The sequence below is a fragment of the Prosopis cineraria genome, unplaced genomic scaffold (assembly GCF_029017545.1).
Source record: "Prosopis cineraria cultivar Desert tree isolate PC_DT_omini unplaced genomic scaffold, ASM2901754v1 PC10, whole genome shotgun sequence".
Taxonomy (NCBI): Eukaryota; Viridiplantae; Streptophyta; class Magnoliopsida; order Fabales; family Fabaceae; genus Prosopis; species Prosopis cineraria.
Genome location: NW_026555341.1, coordinates 25,053,774 through 25,080,416, shown reverse-complemented (window position 1 = coordinate 25,080,416; position 26,643 = coordinate 25,053,774). Strand labels below are relative to the sequence as shown.

Sequence of the window (26,643 nt, the reverse complement as noted above, 5' to 3'; positions counted from 1 at the left end):
AGCTAGAAGTTATTGTGCACAAATTTTATGGTCAAAGCAGCAACTAGAAGATTTAGGAGTTGATCTTAAGGAGATTTCAATTATATGCGACAACACTAGCACCATCAATTTGGCTAAAAATCCTATCCAACACTCAAGAACCAAGCATATTGATATAAAGCATTATTTCCTAAGGGATCATGTGCAAAAGAAGGATATTGTGCTCGAGTTTATACCTACTAGTGAGTAATTAGTAGACATCTTTATCAAACCTCTGGTTGAAGAATTGTTCACTTTCAAAAGAAGGGAATTGGGAATGGTAAATCATAATAAGCTATAAGAAATTTAATCTTAATTCTATTATATTTGAATTTTTTACTAACTCAAGTTTCAGAGTTGTTTTAAGTTGTTTCATAGGGGTTAATTCATGAATCTTGGCTTTTTTAAATCAAATTAGGAGGAATCTTAAAAGAAGAGGTCAGGAGATCACATATTATTTTCTTTAGAGAGTGGTTATCATTGTTTTAGGACATTTCTTAAGAGTTTACATGATATATCTTGCATGAAAATGCATTATTCTGTTATAATCTTTATAAGGCTACATTTTCATAAGTGAGACCTTCCTGGCCACTTACGTGAATTAGCACTCAGGATATCATTCTTCCTGAGTCATGTAATGTCATGCATGATGAAGGAGGCTCTGCTTGTGCGAAATGTTCTCTCGAGAGCTTCTTATTCTGACCTGGTCATTTCTCACGTGAAGATCACTTGTGACTATGCATGATTCTGCTGGTACCAAAATTGCAAAATCTGAACTTATAAAATATGGCCAAATCACAAGTGAAAGACACTAAGACACAATCAAGAAGTAACACTCAATCTGAAGAACTTGCTAAACCACATATGAAACACATCATTCCTCACGCATGATCTTGCTTTGCCTATATATATTGTGAGTCATCTCTTCTATTTCACGTGTGATCTAATATTTAGATATCTAGTCATTACTCCCTCTCTTCCTCTTAACCGCCTTTCTAATTCTTCTCTGACCATTTTTACACTTAAATTCCATTACCATTTCTTCTAAACACTTTTCCGTTCCTCACATCTCTTAAATTTCGTCTCCATCTTCAACCTAAATCTCTTTCCTCTAATATTCTATGATGACTAGAACTAAAGACAATAGAAATAGAGCTAGTGAGGAAGTAACTAGAAAAAGGAAATTTTCTAAGACCATAATTATTAAAGGTAGCAAATTGGCTGGTCAATCATCTAAGGGGACCAAGACACCAAGAAAATTGAGAGAGCTTACTGCAACATCCGAGCCTACTTCAACTAATCAATAAGATAAGGCTCTAATCAGACTTGGATGAGAACTATCTCTGGATGGCAGCAATGTGCCTCCTAGTAATATTTATGAGGCAAGTGTTTGAGAAGGCAAGATTCTTAGCTCTGAGCACTAGATAAGATTCAATTAGTTCTTCTCCTTAGTAGTAAAGGTAATCAGTCACTATACTAAATATGATTCCTTTATCAAAGCTCACAACTTTGATATAGATGAATCTTTAAGTGAATATAAAGGCTTATTGGAGCTGAATCTAAGCTACTTAGCAAATGTGGTGAAAGCCTTCTATACTAGCTTTGGATGGGATAAGCAAAAGAAGACCTACAAGGAAAACATCAAAGGATGTCCCATATATTTTACTACTAAGAGTTTGGGGCACATCCTTAGTCTTGAAGCAAGAGGTCTGGAGTTGTAAGAATTTGATCAAGCAAATTAGAGAAATGCTCCCAAAATTTATTCAAATGATGACAAATACAAAGCCATAATGATGACAAATGTAGTGCCAGATGAAGTACTAAAATCGGGATTTATTTTCAAACTAACATCCTTTCCATTCAAGAACAAAATGCTTGCTTATGTTGTGGCAAGATTCTGTGTCAACAAGAGGACTGCCTTCAACACATGTACTGAATTTGAGACTGAGTTGCTGACAAGATTGATCAAGAAGTAGAAGATCAATATGTCATATTACATATTGACTAAAATGCTATTTTCCTCAAAGGTAGACACAAAGAGGAAAAAGGAACAACAGGATAGAAATCTCTACTTTCCTATTGTATCTGCCATTTTAAGGAGATTTTAAGTCAAATACACTGAATGAGCAGTGCCAAAACCTAAAGAATTCAAAGATATAGCTCTCTTCAAGATAAAGTTCAAGCTCAAAGGGAATAATTTTGTTCCATGAAAAGAAGATGAAGTGACTGATCCTACTGTAGTAAGAAAGAAAAGCAAATTGAAGAAGAAAGTAACTAGTGGAACTTCTAATGCAGCTGGTGCTTCAACTTCTCAACCTTACCTCAGATGCCCACTCTTCTAAGTGATATGTCAAATGCCTTCTTGTGCAAGATTCTCAATGGGATTGAAGGAAAACATGATCAAGCAATGGTGCATAAAAGATATCAAAAGCCTTAGTGACATGATACTGTACTTAAATGGAAAATTGGATAGAATCATGAATCACCTTAGAATTTTTGAGGCACAAGGAGGAAGTATCAAGCAAGAAGTTGAGGTTGGTAATCAAGGTTCAAATAAGGTTTAGTCCATACTATTAATTGATCCTTAATCTCTAAAACCCATTCTTACTAACCTCACTCACCTTTCCACAAGCCTTCCCCAGTTGACCCTTCTTAAGAGCAAGAAAATCTTATCTCCCAATGATACTAAGGGTCCTTAATACACATTCACATAAAAATACAACCTCAGGATTCAACCTAACATATAGATTCCCAAATAAAATCCCGAAGCTATCAAGACACTTCAAAACCTATCCATCTGTTTAATGGCATGGCAATCCCTTACATTTCATCTTTACCAAAATCCTCTAACATAGCTAAGATCGCTGAAATCCTAACTTTTGAGGAGCTATATGAAGATATAGCTTATATGAGCCTGCCACACCTTCATCCATGCCTATACCTATGACTTTGCCAGCTATTGCTTCTATTCAATTTGTAACCAAAACTTTTTAGAGGAAGAAATCTATCCCAAAACAAAAAAAAACAAAACCTTCCCTTCACTAACCTATTAAGGATACACTTGTTGAAGAACCTGAGGACCAAGAATATGAAGATCAACCTTAGTAAAGTCAAGTTCCTCTACCTCCTGAAGGTCAGGTTGAAGACATTGATCCAGAGCTACCTCAAGATTCTCCTTAAGCTATTGATGGTTCAGCTGCTACATTAGTCATATTCCACTTAAGGATCAAATGACTCTTCCACCTAGGCAATAGTTTTATTTACTCCAGCTTTTAATCCAGAATCCCTATCTAATAGATAAAATTCCCTCTTAGGAAGGCCTGCATCTTTTTGATAATGCCAAAGGGGAAGATTTAATAGAGAGATAAGTTAAACTTAAGGGGGAGTTATGGAACATAGCCTTAGGAAGAAATCTTTTGTAAAGGTTTTATATTTTTGTATTTGCCATTAATAAACTGTTATGCTATGACTTGTACTATATCTTTTATTAACAAAAAATTCTATGTTTTTCTTTCATGAGTTTAATTTATTGATTGCAAGTTTAATAATTATGTATTCTTAATTCTAGTACTCTTATATCTGATTGAGGAGGATCTTTATATTAAACAGAACTAAGAACCTTGATCTTAAGGTTTTGTCATCATAAAAAAGGGGGAGATTGTTGGATCATGTGTTTTGATTATTACAAAACTAAGAGAAGAGGTATTTATTATATATGTAGATATAAAGAATCATGGATGAAGACAAAACCTTAAGAGCATAAAGAATTAAGAGAAGATGAAGAACTTTAGGATAAGTCATTTAAATTCTCTTAGATTCAATTTGAAAACTTTAAGAGTTTAATTACTTTTTATTAATTATTAAAATATATGTATCATAAGTCTCATTCATATGCTATTCTAGCATGTTAAAAATCATATAAGCTAAATTCAGTGTGAGCTATAAAATCACATGTGATTTTGCATTATCACTCATGAGATTTTGCATATTAGGCACACTAACTGATGGATCATGCAAGAATTAAAAAGCAATTCATGCATGATTTGTCACTTGTGTTATGTGATACCTTAAAAGTTGCCTTTGTATGTAAAATCACGAGAGATAGCTACTATTTTCCATGCAATTTTTAGCAATTGTGTTTTATCACTATGTGTCTTAAGCCAATTCACATGTGAGAGTTGATAGTAACCACACATGATTTATCACTTGTTACTCAAACACATATTGCTATATTGAGTCTTAAGTCATCTCAAGCTAAGTTCAGTTTGCTCAAATGTATGATCCGTAATCCACATATTCATATCTCTTAATCATGCATAATCTTACTTGAGTCCATTGTATTTCTATGTGTAATTTGTGCCCAAAGTAGTTTAAGTCTTAATGCCTACAATTTCACGTATGAGTAAAGTTGTAACTCACATGTGATTCATCCTTCCAAAGAGACTAACTCTGGAGCCAGTAATTTCACACATGATGGCTTTTTACTTCCACGTGAGTTTTGTTCACAAGAATTAGCTTTGGCATTCTGCCAGCCATTTCATGTGTGAGAGAGCAAAGTGGTTTCACGCAAGTTCTATCATATAGATCTAAGCTTAACTTTTTGTAAGCATTTTCATGTGTGATGACAATTTGTCTGCATGTAAGATTTGTCATACAAAACTGATTATAGTTTTATATAAGCTAAACCACATGTGAGAACTAGAGGTTCGCACACGATTTTTTGCACATAGAATTGACTACATATTCACAGATGCAAAACCATGCATGAGAGATCATGAGGTTCACATGTGATTTATCACATATACATATCTGGAACATGTTGAGAGAAATTTCATGTGTGATTCAGCAGGTCACTCACAAAAAATTGCACCAATGGCAAGAAACATTGTTCCAACAGTTTGATAACTATCAAAACTATATATGTGATACAATTCAAGTCTAAACCAAAAAAAAAAAACTTTTAACTCCTAAGTGAACTTATCTTTATCTGAGCATTCAAAAAGCTTTCAAATTATGCTTAAACATCTTCCACTCATTCATCATGAAAAGAATTGTAAAAAAGGTCTCACAAATTTATAAGCTTTCAACTATAATTTATCTACTTTTTAAGAGAGTCTCTTTGTGAAAGTTTATTTCATTCACATGAAATCTTGAAAAAGTATTTTTCAAGTGGTTGTAATAACTTGTTAGATTGTCACAAGGTTTGTTAGTTGATTAAAGACAAGTTAAATCTTGTGAGTTATACTGTGGTGGTAAGTACCAATTAAAGCTTGTGAATTTAGTTGGAAATCTTATATGTGATCTTGAGAACCAAACATAGGCCATGTTTAAGGCTAAACCAATATAAATCTTGTACGTCTTATCTTCTTCCTTCTTACTAAAGTTTTTCACTCTTCAAGCTTTTCAAAAATCTTAAAGTGTCACCCAATTCACTCCCCTCTTAGGGGCTAGCCTATCCTATAAAATACTAACCATGATCTACTTGACTAAATCATTACTAACATCATAGTGAAATCATGCAAGTATTCAAAATTTCATAATGAACCTCAAAAAATTTATGTTTCAAGTATTGATAATATCTTGAGTATATAATCTCTTTTATCTTTTCATGTTTATAACTTCAATCATTACCCTATGATTAGCATATCAACTTATGTATTGGATTAATGTTAGTTTGCTTTATATTGTGATTTTGTCTTTAATATGTTTTCTTTGTTATTTGTATAATAAAAGGCAAACTTGCTATAGCATTAGATCATCCCATGTCAGTTGTCACATGGAATCTAGATTTCTCACAAGATAATTGTAAATTGTAATGGCCTATTTAATATTCTTTTGAATTGTTAGTCATAATTTTGTGGGTGTAAGGTTTTGGCTAAGCATGATAAAAAATTATGTTCAAGTCAAGAAACTTCTACATGCATATCATAATTCAAGCAAGCTACAAGGAAATATTGATCAAAGATTCCTCTGGAAGATAGAATAAAAGTGTTATTGTATTTTGAAGTGTACTTATGATCATCTTCTTGTTTTTTTAATTGTATAGGGCAAGATGTAGTTTAACATGGGCCTAATGTTGTTCTTACCCCTCATGGTATATTTTTTGATATGAAGTGCCCTATGGTCTTTATTTATCATTTTGATTGTATTTGAAAGAAAGACAAACCAAGCCTAATGAAATTACTGTAGTTTTATTGAAATTTTTGTTGTTCATTCTTCCTCTTCACATCAACTTGTTTCTTTTTTCAGAACATTTGAGTTTTCCTCAATGTTCTATTATTGAATCTGCATCTTTTACAGGTTAACATAGCTTTTTATGCAATGTATAATACTTAAAATAGAGAGAACTTATTGTGAGTATTCTCTTATTTGTTTTTTGTATAGGATAGAATGTAGTTTCACTACTACAAAAAAAGGAATAAATGACAGTTATTTTAGTCCATAAATGATGGTTAATACGCTTCATTTATGTGGCTGACATTTAAAGTCCCCCAATAAATGATAATTATAAAACTATCATTTAAAATAAAATTTTTACAAAAGCTCAAGCCAAATGAGAATATAAATGACGGGTAAATAAATTACTCATCATTTAAAGCCATAGTAAATGATAAGTAACTTATTTACCTATCATTTAAAGTATGGTAATAGATTTTACCATACTTTTAACGGGTAAATTATTTACTCGTCATTTATTGTCATATAAATAATGGTTATTTATATAACCGTCATTTATTATATGGTTTTTTTTAATAAGGGAGCTATTTTTATACTAGCCCCCTACAAAAAGAAATCAAAATATAGCAGACAGCCATTCCAAATTTGAATATTAATAAAATTTATTATATTTAATTTCAAAATTAATCAATAAACAAATGTAATTATATAAAGTAAACTATTTTCAAAAATGAACTACCTATTAAAAGTATAAACATCCTAACTACTTCTTCAAGGTATTTCTATTGATCTTCTTTGTATGAGGTCCACACTTGGAAAATGTATTGATATCATTCTTCAATTACTTCATTTATTTCTGCATTCCTAAATTCTTCAACATAAGAATCATCATCGTACTACAATATATAAATAATCCACCATAAATTAATTTTAATACATTAAATTTTTTTATAATTTAAAAGTTAATATTGTTGACATACCATCTCAAAAATTATGCTCTCATTATGGATAATGATGTCCTTCATGAACCTCATGATGCAAAAGCCATAATCCAAGCTATTTTTCTTTTGTATTGGACACTAAAAATTAAAAAAATTAATGAATATGTATTAATGTATTAAATTTTAATTAAATAAATGATTCCAATTACTTAAGTGTAATTCAAGTGTAGGTCGCATCAAACATTGTAAAGGACCTTATAATTGATTGTTTTGTGTTAGTGCAGTATAACACAATTGCCCTAATGAAACAGTAAAAAATATGTTAGTATGAAATTTAAATAATTAAATAAATATGTGAAATATTTTATACACTTATGTATTAATCAACTCTGATAAAATTTGTCTCTTCCCTAGTTCTCCTCTAAGAGAATCTTTAGAGAGTTGCCAAATGGTTCGACGGCGATCAACATCCAATGGTCTCTAATAGTATTAACAAGTGTTGCAAAATTATAATTAATCCATTAAATTAAAAATAAAATTATTAAGATAAGTGAGAATTACGTTATCCTTAACAGTATGGTATTATGAATAATGTTCCTTTCGAACCCTTTCTTTGAAATTTTTGCTTAATGCCTTTTTTTATTCTAAAATTTTGTCGCTTTTAATTAAGGCGTGTGCACCCACTTCATGAGGACTAATAAAGATGAACTTCGTTTGTAGATTGAAAGGAAAAACAAATTTGTCATACAAACACCTATTATAAATACAAAAAATAGATTGGTATATATTTAAAATATTAACTATTCATATATAAAAAAAATTATCATATGTAGAAGTTGAGAACAGTGAGACTAGTCATATCATGTTGAAGCACTTCATCAATAACATCAAACGAAAGCATATCATATTGGTCTTCACCATATATTTTATAGGACCAGAGGATTAGACTTATGAATCATTGCATATGCCTGGAGTAAATTTTTGTGTTGGCTTGGCAATTGAGGCTCTTGTTCAAGCACAACTTTATGGGAGACTTCCTTTTTAGAGGAGGGCCTTGATTAAGGTATCATTTTTTTACTGTGCATCTTTGCTAGTTTTTTTTTAGACTTAGCATCCTAACTTGACTAGTTTGCCATTAAACAAAACTACACATCGCCTATCCAATAATCCCTACGTCCTTAATGGGAATAGGTAGTACATAATTTAAATCCTTCGACACATCAATAGAAATACATACATAAGACGTAGGGAGTGGCATATTATGTAGCATGTCTCCCGATAAATTAAACACCTAACCGATAGCAACCACATGATGATTTAGGTTATTTGCCAACAACTCACATAGGCTCCCACTCTATATTAATAAGTAATATACTACAGTAAAGTTATGGAAAATAGAAATATTGAAACATAAGTGAAATAAATTAATAATATTTTACCTCAGGGAATTTTTAATAGGCTACATTACATTGTAACCACCTTTCTCGCTAGGACCAATATGAAACTCTGCCTCTCACCTTCCCTTGTCCTTTAGCAAAGCTTTAATCATGTCCCATTGCCTAGATAGCTCCTCTTTTAGGATGGCAATCTTAGCCCTTACACCCACATTCTCTATTGACCTTGCCTTCTTCTATGACCTGAATATTTGTCTTTTCAAAACACTGAAGCCATATCCCTTAACTCGACTAGGGTGTTTAGGATTACCTAATGCCTTGCCCAAGACATCATTATCAGGCGTGCCACTTTTCTCGATTTTGGCCTGTGCAATATATAATAAGAAAGTCAAATTAGTTGATTGAGTATAAAAAATGTTAAGTTAATGTACTTACACACTTGTCGGCAAACTCTTAAACATGTTCATTAATAATGTTTCCTTCTTTATTGGTTCGGCCTTTTATGAAGAGTTTGTGACGTGAAACTAAGCTTGCCCCCAAACCCTCTTGCTTGATCTACAAATTTAAATAAATTTAAATGTTAGTACAGTACATATATCCATAAAATAAGCTAGAATTTTATAGTATAAATATTAACTTATCATTTGTTGCTTAGTTCCTGCATATCCTATGCACCTCTTTTTGTAAGGGTATAGATCTTTCTCATGTAACTCTTTCTTTTTGTGGCTCAACTCCTATGCAAAACATATAGAATCATATCAATAAAATTAAATATATTAACAGTAATAAAAAAATTAATTCATCTCATTGTTCTTACTTGAAATTGTCCCACAAGCGTTGAGCAACAAATTCATCCAACTGTTCTTGTGAAACTAATGGCCTTATCAAGTTGAGGACCTCAACATTTCCTCTTAATTTTTTAATGTATTTTGCTCCCACGAAATACCAAAATGTCTGCATTGCCCTTCCAACTTGTTGGATGATAAATTTCATCCAACTAGCATCAATTGTAAACGCTGACTGTAAACCAAGACAATTAATTAAATTTTTAGTCAAGTAATTTCAATTAATTACAATGATGTGAGTAAAGTATTTTACCTTTACTTGCTCCCAAATATAATTTTTCATAGCTGGACTAACATCGTTCCAGTGCCTAATTGCAATCGGCATATCTGCTTTTGCCACAACCCCTATGTAGCTGATGAATTTATTTCTATTGGTCTTGATAGGGTGACCTTTGAAATTCTATTCAACTTTATATTTCTATCTAGCATCCTTCTTCTATTCACCTCGCCCATCAATGTCGATCTTGTTATTTGATTTGCTTCTTGTTGAATTTGTTGGTCATTCATCTCAATGTTAGGATCAACACTACTAGGTCCGCTGAGGCTAATACTCCTTTGAGAAGCCATTTACGTACAAAAGTAGAAAAGCAAAATAAATAATAAATAACAATATAAAAAAAATAAAGCACATAATAAGTAATTTACAAGTTTAATGTAAATCATACATTATAAACAAATATAGCACATAATAAATAACAATAAAAATTTAAATCACACAAAACAAGTAACCTACAGATTTAAATTGTTCTTTCTCTTTTTCTTATACATTTCTTATCTTTGCTCTCCTTCTTTGCTCAAATGCTTCTACCTTTTTCTTTAAAGTCCAAATACCTTCATTGTGATCATTTCTCATATAATAGGCTTCATTCTCAATGAAGTAACTTTCAAATGATATCCCTATAAATGGATCATCTTCAACTGTAGAATCATTTATATCTTTGTTTATTTTATTGCTCAATAAAATGATAGACCAATTTACTTTAGCTAAATCAGGAATAAAGAACACTTGTTAAGCTTGTGAAGCCAAAATAAAAGGCTCATCTTTATAACCTTCTCTATTAAGATCCACCATTAAGAACTCCAAGCCATCAACTTTAAGACCATTTTTACGATCAACCCACTTACAACAAAAAATTGGAACTTGAAATTTGATGTAATTTAACTCCTAAATATGTTCAATTACCTAAAGTATGACATTTTTGCATACAAAAGATTTTTATTTTTAGTACTAGATATATGCATTGCTTGGGCTATAAGAGTTACACCATTATATTGCATTGTCCTTCAATTATCTTGCTCTTTGATATAAAATGTGTACACATTAATAAGATAGCCAGTGAAGGAAAGAACTTGTTTATTTAGACCTCTTACCAACCATTTTAATTTTTTAGAAAATGAATTAGGATCTGAAGTCAACTTTTCAAGAATGTGTTGTTTCAACCAAACTGTAAAATTCTTATTATGCTTGTTTACATATCAAATCTTCAATCTATTAGGGTTATCCTACTTAAGCTTGGCCTTGTGCATCTCTATATACTCTTCAACCTTTACAGAGTTTCTAAGCTTACCAGCATAGTTTCTAAGCTTACCAGCATTAAATTTTGAGGACAAAATTTTTAAAAGGAGGGGAGAATTGTAACATCCTGATTTTTATATAATAAAAAAATTGTGGAATTTAGGTTTTGAGGAAAAAAAATGATAATAATAGGAATTTATATTATTTGAGGTTATTTAGAAATGATATTATGGTTAGGTATTTAATTATAAATTTAAAAATTTAAATTTAAAATCACATAAGCAATATTTAGTTAAGATATAATACATAAATAATTTTTTTTTATTGTGTGTTAAAAAAAAGAGAAGGTAGAAGGAACAAAAAAAAGGGGGGGTGGAAGGTTGTTATTTCTAAGTCCCACATTGGTTAGATGAGGGAAGAGAAGAGGTGCCTTCATGTATAAAAAGGAGGGGGTGTGTGCATTAGGAAGCATGAGAGGCTAAGATGCAATTTAGAGGAAATTGCAACTTTTGGCCCAAAGGTTTGAATAATTAAATTCGAACCTATAGTTTTTTTTAATATAATTTTGGGACTCACAATCCCATTTTTATATTATTTTTCTCTCTTCCTCTCACGTTGCTCGGCGTTTTCTCGCAAGGGGGGATTATTTTCTTTTTTCTTCAGGTATGTTCTAACTTTCCTGTTTAGATTAGCATTTAAAAATTTATTTAATTACAAAATTAATTTTATAATTTTTTTTAAATAATATTAGCTTTCTAGTGATATGATTATTTTGTAGGATAGAGTAAATATTTTGATTAGGATTTTTCTATAGGATAGTTAATCTGATGATATGATGGATTAAAAATATAGGTTAAAACTCTTAGGGATATAATAAATATTATAGAATATTTTTTTGAGGTTGAAACTCATGTTTAAGAATTTTTGAGTTAAAATCTAGATCTATATGGTTGAATTTATGTGGAATCTGAGATGTAGGGATAAACCTATGATTATTAAATATTTATTTAAGTATGAATAGGTATTTTTGAGGTTATAGAAAGGTGATTTGAGGCTTCAGGATAATTTTAAAATTTAATTTATTTTTGGATGAATTTTTAGAATATAGAAGGATGAAATTATGATACTAGAAGTGATTTGAGGATAAAAAAATAGTTTATTAGGGTACGAGAATTTTAAAAAAGAATTTAGGAAGTTAAATGAGGCATAAATCTTAAATTAGTGTTAATATGGATTATAGATCTAAGACTTTCTAACTATTTAAATTAGAGTTATTTATTTTAATGTAAAATTAATATATAGTATTGTGAAATAATTATGTAGATTATATTGACAAAGATAGTGGTGAAAAAGGAGTTGTGAAGGGGAACTTGTTATTCAAGACACAAGGTAACCATTATTAATGTGTTGTGATGAGTGTGTTTGTGAATGGTTATGTGTTGTTTTGTTGTTTGGAAAAATTATGAATTATTGAAAATAAATACTGTATATACTTGTTTGAAATTATTGCCAAGTGGGTTAAAAATTTATTTTTTATTTATCATGATGAGATATTATTGTTCGGATATATTCCTGTTTGGATATTTGAATGATGCATGACTTGTCAGGGTATTTTAATGTATGGTGTTAATGGAAATTTCTGTTCGGTTAATTATTACCACGTGGTAAGCCCTCATTGGACCCAATGAGTGGCGTGTCGCTTGGTCCAACTCACCTTTGGCCGGGTGATTTGGCGTCTGAGCATGGCGAAAGGAGGATATAAGGTGCAGTCATGCAATTAAATACTTGTTCGGTTTGTTTGAAAATATTGTTCGGTTAAATGTTTTGTGTGCCCACTTAGCAATCGCATGATTAGTTACATCCGCATGCATCATTACATATTAATTTTTGGTTACTGGGACTTTTAAGTCTCATTCCCCGTGGTTAATATTTTTACAGGAGCGAATCCGGCCGAGAAAGCACCAGAGGTGTAATTATGGTGTATGAGACACCATCTTTTACGTTGCCTCTTATTTTGGATTATACAATGTATCTTGTGCCAACTTAGGACATATCTTGTCTATGGAGCATGTAAACTCTAAACCTTTTTATTAAATGCATTTATATGTCCAAGAGGATTATGTCTGTCCCTTTTGATTCATGACCTAATTTAAATAACATGCTATGAGGATTATGTCTGTCCCTCATGGTTCTAATTGCTTTTTGAGATATTTTAAGACCTGTGGTATATTGTCTTGGATGTATCATGGTAGAAATTTTTCTACCATGATAAGGGTATGATAAGGGTTCAATGAAAAAAAAAATGATTCCTTGAATTAATAATTTGTGAAAAATCGGTTTGTAAATTTGAGGGTGTTACATATTGGTATCAGAGCATTATGTTTCGAGCCTCTATTTTAGTAATACTTATTTAAACTTTTGTTTGAAATTATTACTTGTGTGAATTTAATATGTATTTATTATGTATGGTGCATTACATATAGTCGGTTGGCAATATACATTGTTATGGTGCTTCTCATTGTATGGCCATTATATAGCTAGGCTAATTTTATTATTTATATCTTGTATCTTTTAGGAGGGGAGAGAAAATGCATGTTACTCGCAATAACTTAAGATCCCAACATGAGCACCCACCACCTCCACCGCCAAATGAGGAGCCTGATTTGACGAAATTGAGAGTGCTTGTAAAGACGTTAACAAACAAGGTTCAAAAATATGAACGAGAGTTGACGGAGCTAAAAAGACAAAGTTCGCTGAGAATGGAGATAGGGCTCATGTTGAGAGTCATGTAGGGGAAGGCAGTTCCTCACATCCTACCATTCTGAGGGATTATGAGCTTAGAAGGGAGGAGACTAGGTAAGAGGAACAGAGAGCCCCACCGACCATTATTGATGTGTGGGAAACTGTTAGGAAGTTTAACCCTCCTACGTTTGATGGTAACCTTAAACCATCTGTGGTAAAGGAATAGGTGAAAAGACTCGAGTCCATCTTTCAAGTAGTCACATGCACCAATAATTAGAAGGTGCAAGTAGCATTAGTGCTCCTAGTGAAGGGAGCAAGAGATTGGTGGGAGACAGTGGGACCCAAGGATGATTCGACACTCACATGAGAGGAGTTTAAGGGAAAAAAAATTGTTCAGGCATTACTTTTCATCAAAGTTAAGGTCTGAGAAGGAAGCTGAGTTCCATGCTTAAGCAAGGAAACCTATATGAGAACACATTCATTGCTAAGTTTCAAGAGTTATCTAGATACTCCACATACTTGTAGTATAGGGATGATTCTGAATGGAAGGCTAAACGCTTATTGGAGAAGGCTAGACTAGAATTGAGGGAGCAATTGATCTGAGACTATGATGAAATGTGTATAAAATTGCAAGTAGTAGCTCACAGTAAGAGAGAAGTTGAGAGAGAGAAGAGGGGGTATTCATATAGTAGACCCCTAACCTATCCCCAACCCACAGGAGGCATTATGAAGAAGAACCATCAAGATTCGAGTAGCTCATGGAACCAGGGAAGGCAGAAGGGTCCTTTTCAAAAGGGCCAAGGACAGAGGAGCTATCATAGTGGTTATCACGAATCATAGAGGGGCCTAACAGTATCTACCCCTGCTCCGAGTACAGTGAGCTCTCAACAGTGCACTAAATGCGGGCGTCGTCATTTCAGACAGTGCTGGGTTTGTTACATTTATGGGAAACCCGGTCACATTGCAAAGTTTTGTGGGGACAATCAGGACTCAAATACGAAGAACCCTTCCCAGCATCCTACTATATCTGGCCATGTGTTTTCCCTTACTCAGGACACGATGAATTCCCCAGATGCCATTAAAGGTAACATCAAAATCCTTCATCATGATATTGTTGCACTGTTTGATTTAGGTGCTACACACTCTTTTATTTCTGAAACTTGTGTAAAGAACCTTGATTTGCCTGTGTGTATTTTACCTTTTGATATGAATGTGTCTACTCTTGTGGGAGAATCTGTGAGGACCGCTAAGGCATGCCTTAACCTAGTGGTCGAGTTTAAAAATAAGAAAACAACTATGGACTTAATTATCTTACCACTGAGAGGTATGGATGTAATTGTGGGAATGAATTGGATGGGTGCAAATGGTACTACCCTAGATTGTAGAGAGAGGTGTGTGTCTTTATCTTCTTTGTCGGTGACTCCAGTCGAGACTCAAGATCATGTTTTCTTGTCGGCGGCGCAAGTTGATAGATATATGAAGAAGGGTTGCCAGGCCTACATGGTTTTCTTCTCTATCCAAGCTGAGATTGATGAAGGCGTGAAGAATATCCCTATTGTCAAAGAATTTGCAGATGTATTTCCAGACGAAGTCTCCGGTTTACCCCGAAGCGCGAGGTAGAGTTCTCAATTGAATTGGTACCTGGTACAGGGCCAATTTCTAAGGCTCCTTATCGAATGTCCCCCTCAGAGTTAGCAGAACTGAAAAAGCAAATTGAAGAGCTACTTGAGAAGGGTTTCATCAGACTAAGTATTTCACCTTGGGGATCTCCAGTTCTTTTTGTAAAGAAGAAGGATGGAAGCCTTCGATTGTGCATTGATTATAGACAATTGAACAAAGTAACCATCAAGAACAAATATCCACTTTCGAGAATCGATGATTTGCTAGATCAGCTTGTAGGATCAGCAGTTTTCTCGAAGATTGACTTAAGGTCAGGGTACACCAATTGAGAGTAAGAGCGGAGGATATACTTAAGACAGCATTTCAGACGAGATATGGGCATTATGAATTCATGGTGATGCCGTTTGGACTTACGAATGCTCCTGCGGTATTCATGGATTACATGAATAGGATCTTTCGACCCTATTTAGATAAGTTTGTAGTAGTGTTTATTGATGACATTCTTATTTATTCAAAGGATGAGGAGGCTCATGGTGAGCATTTAAGAATCGTCTTGCAAGTTTTGAGGGAACATAAGCTTTATGCAAAATAAAACAAGTGTGAATTTTGGCTCCAAGAAGTAAAGTTTTTGGGCCATGTTGTGTCCAGAGATGGAGTTGCGGTGGATCCTAGCAAGATTGATGCAGTGATGAAGTGGGAACAGCCAAAATCTGTTACAGAGATACGAAGCTTTTTAGGTTTAGCAGGTTATTATCGTCGCTTTATTAAGGGATTTTCGCAAATTGCGATGCCCTTAACTAAGCTGACTAAGAAGGATGCCCCATTTATTTGGACTGACAAATGTGAAGCTGCTTTCCAAGAATTGAAAAAGAGGTTAACCACTACTCCAGTATTGACTATTCCTGACCCTGTGGTGCCGTACACTCTGTACACTGATGCTTCTTTAAAGGGTTTAGGATGTGTTTTGATGCAAAATGACCGAGTGGTTGCCTATTCCTCCAGACAGTTGAGACCACACGAGGAAAATTACCCTACTCATGATTTGGAGTTAGCTGCAGTTGTGTTTGCTCTGAAGATATGGAGACACTACTTGTATGGATCTAAGTTTTAAATCTTCAGTGACCATAAGAGCCTGAAGTATTTATTTGATCAAAAAGAGCTTAATATGAGGCAGCGACGATGGATGGAATTTCTGAAGGATTATGACTTTGAATTACATTACCATCCGGGTAAGGCTAACGTGGTAGCTGACGCCTTAAGTAGAAAGACTATTCATGCTGCACATTTGATGGTTCATGAATATCATTTGTGGAACAGTTTTCATGATGTTCCAGTAGATGTGATTGAACATCAAATGGCCGCACTCCAGGTAGCAGACTTTGAGAGCAAATTCTGGGAAGATCTCAGAGTCTCACAGCAGAGTGATGACTACTTAAGGAATATAAGGAAGGAGATAGTGGTAGGTAAGGCCCCAAATTTTACCATCTCTGAGGACACAGTGATGAAGTATAAAGGTAGAGTTTGTGTACCTAATGATCCAAGATTGAGGAATATCCTTTTAGAAGAAGCTCATAGGAGCAAATATACAATTCATCCCGGTATAACTAAAATGTACCATGATTTGAAGCGAGGTTGGTGGTGGCCAGGAATGAAGAAAGATGTAACTGAATTTGTTTCTAGATGTTTAACGTGTCAGAAGATAAAGATAGAACATCAGAAGCCAGCTGGAACACTGCAACCGTTAGATATTCCAAAGTGGAAATGGGATGATATTTCCATGGATTTCATCACTGGACTGCCAAGAACACCCTCGAGTAAGGATGCTATTTGGGTGATAGTAGACCGACTCACCAAATCAGCTCACTTTTTGGCGATCAAGTTTACCTCTACATTAGAGAAATTTGCTGAGATATACATTAAGGAGATAGTTAGACTTCATGGTATACCCTCTAGAATTGTGTCAGATCGTGACCCAAGGTTCACTTCAAACTTTTGGGGTGCGCTACAGAAGGCTATGGGTACCAGACTGAGTTTTAGCACCGCATACCACCCCCAAACAGATGGACAAACAGAGAGGACGATCCAGACTTTGGAGGACATGTTGAGAGCTTGTGCCATTGAACTACCAGGTAGTTGGGATAATCATTTGCCATTAGCTGAATTTGCTTATAATAACAGCTATCATTCTAGTATTGGGATGGCGCCTTATGAGGCCTTGTATGGAAGAAGTGTAGATCGCCTTTGTGTTGGACAGAATTAAGTGAGAGGAGTATCATTGGTCCAGAAATTGTAGAGCAGACCACCCAGAAGATTGCAATGATTAAGCAAAAATTGCTAACCGCTCAGAGCCGACAGAAGAGCTATGCTGATAAGAGGAGACGGCCGTTAGAGTTTGAAGTAGGAGATCATGTATTTTTGAGGTTTCTCCAGTGACAGGCATTGGTAGATCCATTAAGGCAAAAAAGTTGACACCTAGATTTATGGGCCCGTATGAGATCTTGGAGCGAATTGGATCTGCTGCATATAGAGTTGCATTACCTCCACAGATTGCAGGTATCCATAATGTGTTCCACGTATCACAGTTGAAGAAGTACAACCCGGATCCCTCCCATGTTATTGAACCTGAAGAAGTAGAATTGAGGGAGAATTTGACCTTTAGATCCGAACCGGAGCGAATTGAGGACTTTAAGGACAAACAACTACGCAATAAACCATCCGACTCGTGAAGGTGATTTGGAAGGGTGGAGCCCTAGGTGATGCTACTTGGGAAACCGAGGAGAGTATGAGGCGAGATTATCCACATTTATTTGCTTAGGTACATAGTTTCTAAGCTTATCCAGCATTAAATTTTGAGGACAAAATTTTAAAAGGAGGGGAGAATTGTAACATCCTGATTTTTATATAATAAAAAAATTGTGGAATTTAGGTTTTGAGGAAAAAAAATGATAATAATAGGAATTTATATTATTTGAGGTTATTTAGAAATAATATTATGGTTAGGTATTTAATTATAAATTTAAAAATTTAAATTTAAAATCACATAAGCAATATTTAGTTAAGATATAATACATAAATAATTTTTTTTTATTGTGTGTTAAAAAAAAAGAGAAGGTAGAAGGAACAAAAAAAAAGGGGGTGGAAGGTTGTTGTTTCTAAGTCCCACATTGGTTAGATGAGGGAAGAGAAGAGGTGCCTTCATGTATAAAAAGGAGGGGGTGTGTGCATTAGGAAGCATGAGAGGCTAAGATGCAATTTAGAGGAAATTGCAACTTTTGGCCCAAAGGTTTGAATAATTAAATTCAAACCTATAGTTTTTTTTAATATAATTTTGGGACTCACAATCCCATTTTTATATTATTTTTCTCTCTTCCTCTCACGTTGCTCGGCGTTTTCTCGCAAGGGGGGATTATTTTCTTTTTCTTCAGGTATGTTCTAACTTTCCTGTTTAGATTAGCATTTAAAAATTTATTTAATTACAAAATTAATTTTATAATTTTTTTTAAATAATATTAGCTTTCTAGTGATATGATTATTTTGTAGGATAGAGTAAATATTTTGATTAGGATTTTTCTATAGGATAGTTAATCTGATGATATGATGGATTAAAAATATAGGTTAAAACTCTTAGGGATATAATAAATATTATAGAATATTTTTTTGAGGTTGAAACTCATGTTTAAGAATTTTTGAGTTAAAATCTAGATCTATATGGTTGAATTTATGTGGAATCTGAGATGTAGGGATAAACCTATGATTATTAAATATTTATTTAAGTATGAATAGGTATTTTTGAGGTTATAGAAAGGTGATTTGAGGCTTCAGGATAATTTTAAAATTTAATTTATTTTTGGACGAATTTTTAGAATATAGAAGGATGAAATTGTGATACTAGAAGTGATTTGAGGATAAAAAAAATAGTTTATTAGGGTACGAGAATTTTAAAAAGAATTTAGGAAGTTAAATGAGGCATAAATCTTAAATTAGTGTTAATATGGATTATAGATCTAAGACTTTCTAACTATTTAAATTAGAGTTATTTATTTTAATGTAAAATTAATATATAGTATTGTGAAATAATTATGTAGATTATATTGACAAAGATAGTGGTGAAAAAGGAGTTGTGAAGGGGAACTTGTTATTCAAGACACAAGGTAACCATTATTAATGTGTTGTGATGAGTGTGTTTGTGAATGGTTATGTGTTGTTTTGTTGTTTGGAAAAATTATGAATTATTGAAAATAAATACTGTATATACTTGTTTGAAATTATTGCCAAGTGGGTTAAAAATTTATTTTTTATTTATCATGATGAGATATTATTGTTCGGATATATTCCTGTTTGGATATTTGAATGATGCATGACTTGTCAGGGTATTTTAATGTATGGTGTTAATGGAATTTCTGTTCGGTTAATTATTACCACGTGGTAAGCCCTCATTGGACCCAATGAGTGGCGTGTCGCTTGGTCCAACTCACCTTTGGCCGGGTGATTTGGCGTCCGAGCATGGCGAAAGGAGGATATAAGGTGCAGTCATGCAATTAAATACTTGTTCGGTTTGTTTGAAAATATTGTTCGGTTAAATGTTTTGTGTGCCCACTTAGCAATCGCATGATTAGTTACATCCGCATGCATCATTACATATTAATTTTTGGTTACTGGGACTTTTAAGTCTCATTCCCCGTGGTTAATATTTTTACAGGAGCGAATCCGGCCGAGAAAGCACCAGAGGTGTAATTATGGTGTATGAGACACCATCTTTTACGTTGCCTCTTATTTTGGATTATACAATGTATCTTGTGCCAACTTAGGACATATCTTGTCTATGGAGCATGTAAACTCTAATCCTTTTTATTAAATGCATTTATATGTCCAAGAGGATTATGTCTGTCCCTTTTGATTCATGACCTAATTTAAATAACATGCTATGAGGATCATGTCTGTCCCTCATGGTTCTAATTGCTTTTTGAGATATTTTAAGACCTGTGGTATATTGTCTTGGATGTATCATGGTAGAAATTTTTCTACCATGATAAGGGTATGATAAGGGTTCAATGAAAAAAAAAATGATTTCTTGAATTAATAATTTGCGAAAAATCGGTTTGTAAATTTGAGGGTGTTACAAGTACTCAGTATAAAATTCAACTACCTCCTCACAAATGTATCGTTCAACTATACAACCTTTAGGCTAACTCTAATTTTTCACATATCTTTTTATTATCTTCATGTAACACTTAAATAGATACATCTATCTCAAGAAAACTAGGCCACATGTTTGTGTCTCTCTAACTAGATGAATAGTGAGGTGTACCATTATATCAAAGAATGCAGGCAGAAAATACATTTCAGTTCACACAAGATTAATATAATTTAGCTTTGCAATCTTAGCAATTTTATTGGGTCGATCACTTTACTACATATAGACTTGAAGAAGAAACATAATTTTGTGATCATAGCTTGAACCATACCGAGTAAAATAGAACGTATAACTACTAGAATAAAATTTTCCATCAACACATGGCAATCATGCAATTTTAAACCCTTTAACTTCAAATCCTTAAATGACACAAGGCCCTTAATATTTGAAAAGCACCCATCTGGAGCTTTAATAGTAGCAAGCGACTCACAAAAAATCTTCTTTTCTTTTTCTAGATAGTGTATGAGCTATTGCATGAAGAAATGTATGATTTCCCTTCTCTTGCAAAGCTAACTCTTCCCTTATCCCTATAGAAATCATATCAAGTCTTGCTTTGATGTTATCTTTGGTCTTTCCCAGAATAGTACACTCATCTTCTCTAGTCTCTCTATGCTTATGCCAACACTTGTAATTTTCATCAATTCTATAGCACACTAAATCATAGTACACTCATCCTCTTTAGTCTCTTGATACTTATGTTAATACTTGTAATTTTCATCAATTCAATAGCATACTAAATGGTTTTCTAACTCAAATGCACTAATTTTCTTCAAAAAATCACATCTTACACAAGGGCACACTATTCTTCTAGGGTCTTTTACATGCTCAAGAGAAAACCTCATAAACTCTTTCACACCATTCAAATACTCTTTACTTAATCAATTGACAGACATCTATTTTTTATCCATAACTTTAATCTAAAAGACAATTCATTCAAGGAAATGTGATCAGTGACTCATGAATATGGAGAGGAAAGGAATGATAGAAAGATTATCAATAAAAAAATTGACTACTCTACATATAATATAGAGTAATTAATGAATCATAAGTCATAATGTATGAGCATTCACATATTCTTTCAACTGCCAAAAAAATTTGAAAGCATAACGGCATAAAGAAAGTATTTCCCAGGCTAAAACCCTCTTTTCAGTCTTGAGATCTCACTCAACAAACTAATTACAACCGTATACAATCACAACACTAATAAAATTCTCACAAAATAGCATTTTTAAATTAACTTTAATTATTATAAAATTATATCTAAAATTCGTTCAAAAATTAATAGAAAAAACATAAATACTATAAACATCATTTTGAATTAATATTTTTAATCTCATTGATCATTCTAAGGTTACACATATCCTATATTAGCAATCCCAAGTCAAGAAAAAATCATTCTTTACCAAATGTAAAGATATCAATAAAATAGCAATGATTTTTAGAGAAAACCACATGTCAATTTCGGTCACGAAAATGAACTCCAATTGTAATGAAAATTTGCACATCAATACATTTCAATATGTAGTTTTGAAGGATAAAACTACTTTGATCAAACAAGGCACAAAAGTTAAATTAAAAATTATTGAAATAAATCAATCAAAATTTGTAGAAAAATACAATTATCATAAATATCCCATTTTGATCACTAATTTTCATCTTCATAATAATCATTCTAAGGCTAATTATATCATCTACTAACATTCTCAAATCAATAACACATCAAACATTAACAATTTTACACACCCTACAATATCAAAATAGGCAACAAATGAGGAAAAATTTAAACAAGAAAAATCAACTAATAAAACAATCCATAACATTAAATAAATCAATCCCATAATCTAGAAATCTAAGGATATTGGAAGAAAATGGAGAAAAATCATAGAAATCACACACCCATGTACCTTGGAGAAGAGAGGATGAAACACAAAGAGGAAGCAAATGAGATGACAACGGACGGCGTAAGTAGTGGCACTTTCACATCAAAGAGGACAAAGAAGGTCAACAGCAATAATGGAGGAAGATTGAGAGATTTCTACTAATTTCGTGTGTAAGTGGCGAAGACAGAATATGTGAGAAGACGAATGGTGGGAATAAAAATAAGACTGAAAAACTGATTAAAAAAAGAAATAAATGACAAGTATTTTAATAGCCATCATTTATTCCAGTATATACGACCGGTATTTTAAACACCCGTCATATACTTGGAAGACTTTAAATGATGAGTGTTAATGACGTGTGTTTTAAACACCCGTCATTTAAAGTTTAGATTTTTTTTATTTTTTTAACTTTAAAAAACTGAAATGTTGGACAACAATATATAACGAGTTTTTAAAATACCCCTCATATATTGTTCAGACTTTAAATGACGGGTATTTAAAATATTTCTCATTTAAAGTTCAAATTTTTTTATATTTTTTCCTTCCAGAAAATAAAATGTTAGGCTACAATAAATGACGAGTGTCTAAACACCTGTCATTTATTGTCAGACTTTAAATGACAGGTGTTTAAAACACTCGTCATTTAAAGTTTATTTTCTTATTCATATTTTTAATTTAAGAAATTGAAATGTTTTTTAACTAAACACCCATCATGTAAAGTATAACAATAAATGATGGGTGTTTAAACACTTGTCATTTATGTTATGACTATCACCCGCCTCTCTTATATATGACATATTTTTATTTAACCGTTATTTTTATGGCGTCTTATATTTAGATTTTTATAGTAGTGTTTAACATTGGGCATGATATTGTTCTTACTTCCCATAGTATATTTTTTTTTTATTTGGGATACCAAAACCAAAGGATGTAAGAATTCTGGCTTGGGTGCAAGGTTTTTAACTTAAGATACACGTGTTACGGCTTACGATTCATATATTGATTTATATATAATCTGTAGTTATTTTCATGTAATTTAGGGCACTAACAAGGGCGTACTTTTTGTGTGTTTGACTTGTATGTAATCCGCTAGAGATTACATGTAAATCATTTCTTATCATACTTGTGAGTTTTTCCACATATTGTTTTACATGTAATCTATAATCATTCTCATGTAATTATATGGGATTGGCAAGGGCGTCTCTCTATGTATTTGATTTATATGTTGTTTTACATGTAATTTATAATCATTTTCATATAATTATGGGTGATTAACAAAGCTAAGCTCTTTGTTTATTTGACTTACATGTAATCTGCTAGAGATTACATGTAAATTATTCTTTAGGCATGCTCACTAATTTTTTTCATATTAATTTACATGTAATCCATAGTCATTTTCATGTAATTATGGGGATTGATAGGGTATGCTTTTTACGTGTTTGATTTACATATAATCTGTAACATCTCAAAAATTTTAAGACAGGGATTTATAAATAAAATAAAATCTCTATAATTAAATTAAATTTTAGAATAATTTGATAGAGGTCTAGACTTTGAATTTTTACTAAGCAAAAGTTGGGTTTTATTTTATTTTTAACTATGAAAAAAATTACAAAAGTTGACTCGGGCTTTTGTGCTATAATAAAAAATATTAGGCCCTTTCTTGTAATTTTTCCCAAAGTTTTATATCAACATTTTAAAGGGAAAATAGACACATAAACATAAAAAAGAAATAAGGAAAAGAAAGAAAATGCACGAGAGGGAGAGAGGAAGAAGAAAAGAGAAAGAGGGGGAGTTAGGCTTGGATCTAGGAGGCTTTACGACCGTTGTGAGCTCGGCTACACGATATGTAAACTTTCTACTTCAATCCTCTTCCCTTCCTCTTAATTTTTTTCAATTTTTGGAAGAGAAAATTTCTAAATTTTGATCCTAAAGGCTTTATTCTTGTAAGCTTTTATTTCTTTGCACCCTAGGGAGGATGTTTTGAGTTTCTATGTAGTGATCTAATGTTTTGAGTGGATAATTAGATGAAAAGAGGTGTTTAGGCACAAATTAAACACTGAGAGATTGGGTTTTGCTTCTCAATGGTTTAAGCCTATTGATTTAGTTATAATTTTACTATTTGAGCCCAATAAGATTTAAATTAAGGTTTGGTTTTCATTATAAGGACTAATAGTGAAAGTTGGTGACATTAAGTGAAGGTTTTCAATTGATTAAAAATTATATAAATTAAAAATTAGTCTAGTGATGGCTAATAAATGGTTTTGGTGGTTAAGTAGTATTATGTGAATGGTTGGTTTAATATATGGATCATTAGGATAGATTATGACTCATTGACTCAAGTTGTGTGGTATGAGTTATAGTCTTCATTAGTGCTATTTGTCATGATAAGTGATGTGGATCACTTATATGTTGTAGGGATTGTTGGTGGAATTTGTTCGAAAGTTAAGGAACAAGCCGAGTCCTATTTTGTATAAGAGAAACCCTTTTGGTACTAAAGGGTTAAGGTAATAGGGGAATTTATATTTCTTATTACTTTGTTTTAGCTCTGTTTGAATAAATATTACTAGCTAGCATGCATTACATGTTTTAAAAGATTAAATGTGCTTTATAAGGGGTTATGAGGTACTACTTTGATTATAGTGCAAATATGTTTTTTTTTATTTTTTAACAACAATGTTTTTATGGAAACGAGATTTGTTTACATGTGTTGTAATCATAAGGAATAGAAGTTGCACTTAAGGAAGTGTAACTAAGTAAGGTACCTTAGATAGGCTAAGGAACCATTTAAGTGAGATTTATAAATTGTACTCCCTTAGAGTGTTGAAGTAGTCAATACTCGAGAAAGGTAAACACAAATAAAAGGCATGATCTCAGTAGGAGTTCACCAATGAGAAGGTATGAACTTTTGATATTCTATGGTATACTGCCAGTACTCAATATTGCCTTACATATTGTAGGCTCAGTGCACTAAAGTGGTTAGTGTATTGAGTGTTCGACACCTCTCAGTAGGGGAGGGAATCTGACATATAAAGTGTGAGGTTGAATGCCTAGGCCAAGGTAGCCCTTACATAGAGAGTAAGTCGGGCTGGCTTTGGGAGGGAGTTAGCTTTGACTGCTCAGGATTCACGTCAAAGGGGTATAGGTAGTTCGGTGGATTAGATCATGTCTTAGATTATGTTTTGTGTCAGTGGAGGTATAAGTAGGTATAAGGTTTACCTGTGAGTTAGAGAGTGCAGGGGGCATTCTGTTGGTCTTGAAAGACTATACCAGCCTATGTCATGCATTTTAAATGGCTAAATTATATATTATGTTGAATTTATTATTCATTTATTCGATTATGGCTTGCTTTGTAATAATCAATGTAGATTTCTCTGTTACTGAGACTATGGTTGTCTCACCTCTTTCTTTTCAATATTTTCAAGTTCAGGCGAAGGAACCAGTGGAGGACGGGGAAAGGAGTAGAGCTAGGGGTTGCTTGTGAATTGTAAAGAACTGCAACTCCTTTCTTTTGAGCAAATCTATTGTAATGTATTTAGGATTAGGGTGCCAGTAGGATGCGATTATGTATATGTGTGTGAGTATGTGTGGATTGTATGGCTTGTGTATGAATTTTTGCTTGCTTGTAGACTTGTGGCTAGGAATCTTGGCTATGGTGTATGGTTTTAATAGATTTATTTAGAAGACCAAGTTTTCACTACAAGCAATATTTATTTTAGTAATATGTGATTCCACAATCAAATGCAAAGTGGTTGTATTGCAAATGGTGTGCTTTTGGCAAACATACACCTTGGATAGAGAGAGTGGGTGCGTGGGCCCCACAGAGATCTCTGAGCCAAGTGAAAATTTTTAGTGTGTGTATTCATATGTGTATATGATATTTGGAATAGTTTTTGGCCACTCTTGTGTGATTTGTGCATTTTGGGGGTTTAGGGTCCATTTTGGGAAATGGCACTCGAGTGGTCAAATTTTGGTATAAAGGGTTTTTCTATCATTTAAATATTGTTTTTAGTCCTATTTGATATGTCCAAAGTATTTCCATAGGTTTGTGACTATTAGGATGAGATTTGGACAATTTTGAAAATGGTTTTTATCAAAAAACTGCACTTTTGCATCTTGGTGTCTAAATCTTAATCCGACCGTTGGATTTATCTAAAATTATGTCACAAGTAAAACCTTTTATAAGCTTCATGTGGGCTTTAGAATCATGTCAATTGGATACCAGACAGAGAAACAGCGTACTCTAGAATTTGGTCCGGAGGAGCTGTCATGACAGCACTTTGCTGTCATGACAGCAACATTGATTATGTTACAAC

The 26,643-nt window shown here is 32.8% G+C and overlaps 1 long non-coding RNA gene across 1 annotated transcript; it reads left to right on the top strand.

Annotated features, from left to right (window-relative positions):
- The first annotated feature begins 18,359 nt into the window (after positions 1–18,359).
- On the top strand, positions 18,360–20,352 carry LOC129321555 (uncharacterized). The gene is made up of 3 exons (XR_008596031.1): positions 18,360–18,678; positions 19,339–19,404; positions 19,953–20,352. It is a non-coding gene; the product is annotated as an uncharacterized LOC129321555 (long non-coding RNA).
- Positions 20,353–26,643: the final 6,291 nt, after the last annotated feature.